This window comes from Rattus norvegicus, chromosome 4 (assembly GCF_021556685.1).
Source record: "Rattus norvegicus strain SHRSP/BbbUtx chromosome 4, alternate assembly SHRSP_T2T, whole genome shotgun sequence".
Classification (NCBI taxonomy): Eukaryota; Metazoa; Chordata; class Mammalia; order Rodentia; family Muridae; genus Rattus; species Rattus norvegicus.
Window position 1 is genome coordinate 77,969,927 of NC_141537.1, and position 1,196 is coordinate 77,971,122.

Below are 1,196 nucleotides of genomic sequence, written 5' to 3' on the forward strand. Positions count from 1 at the left end.
CAGGAAGAATGAATCTCAGTTAAGGAACTGGTGGGGCCGTCGTGGGGAGGTAGTACTGGGCTGTAAAATAAAGGAAACCGAGCAAGGCAGTAAGCAGCATCGCCTTTCTCTGCTCCAGTTCCTGCCTCCATGTTTCTGTCCCTGCCCTGTCATGCACCGACATCCCTAGAATGATGGGCTGTGATTGGGACATAGAAGCCAAGGTTTCTTCTCTCTTGGTTATAGTATTTTTTTTGTTTGTTTGTTTTTTCTTTTCTTTTTTTCGGAGCTGGGGACTGAACCCAGGGCCTTGGTTATAGTATTTTATCACTGTGATCGAACCTCGAGGCCTTTCACATCACTCCTATGTCCCTGTGCTTGCATTTGTGCAACATGGATAGGAGCAGAAACCACACCAGATCAACCAAAGTCAGGCATAAACCTCATTTCTGGAGGCGTAAGTATGAAGTGCGAGCTTACAAATGCTGGAGGTTATCTCTACTGAGTGGAGAGACGCCTGTGAGACATTAAAGCTGACTTACTACGGACCCAAAGCTGGGTTCAGTGGCATAGATATACCTATAACCCCAGCACTTAGGCAGCGGGAGGAAAACAGTTAATAGGACTCTGTCTCAATAGCTCTGGAAAAAAAAAAAAAAAAAAAGTAGGGAAGCAAAGCCCGAGAAACAGAGTTTTAACAGCACTTGAATACTTGAATTCCATATTCATTGGTTTCTCTGATATTTCCACTAATGGGCCTAGTAAATTCCTTTTATTTTCAATCCATTGAAATTTAATGTATCACCTGTAGCCAAGTGATACTGGCTGTTTCAGTTTCAGCCAGGAAACTGAAAGTAAATAGGTTTAGAGAGAACCCAACCCTACCAGCAGGGGGTATAGCTCAGTGGTAGAGCATTTGACTGCAGATCAAGAGGTCCCCGGTTCAAATCCGGGTGCCCCCTTCCTTTCCCATAGCCCCAAAGCCAGGGCGACTCTATTTTGAGTATGTAGTAGGTAATATTTGAGAGAAAAATAATGATGTGGGAAAAGAACATTTAAGGTATTTCTTTAGAGCTGAAGAAAGAGAATCGGTAAGTAGGTGTCCACCAGAGGGAGTGAGAGAGCAGGTTGGAACTGGAAAAACAAAACCAATGATCAACAAAACACAGATGACCTGGCTCCTTGACACTTCACTTCCCTTGCACGGGGCTCCGTCT

At 44.3% G+C, this 1,196-nt stretch overlaps 1 non-coding gene across 1 annotated transcript; it reads left to right on the plus strand.

Moving 5' to 3' along the window:
• Positions 1-869: 869 nt before the first annotated feature.
• On the plus strand, positions 870-941 carry Trnac-gca1 (transfer RNA cysteine (anticodon GCA) 1). Its single transcript has one exon. It is a non-coding gene; the product is annotated as a tRNA-Cys (tRNA).
• Positions 942-1,196: the final 255 nt, after the last annotated feature.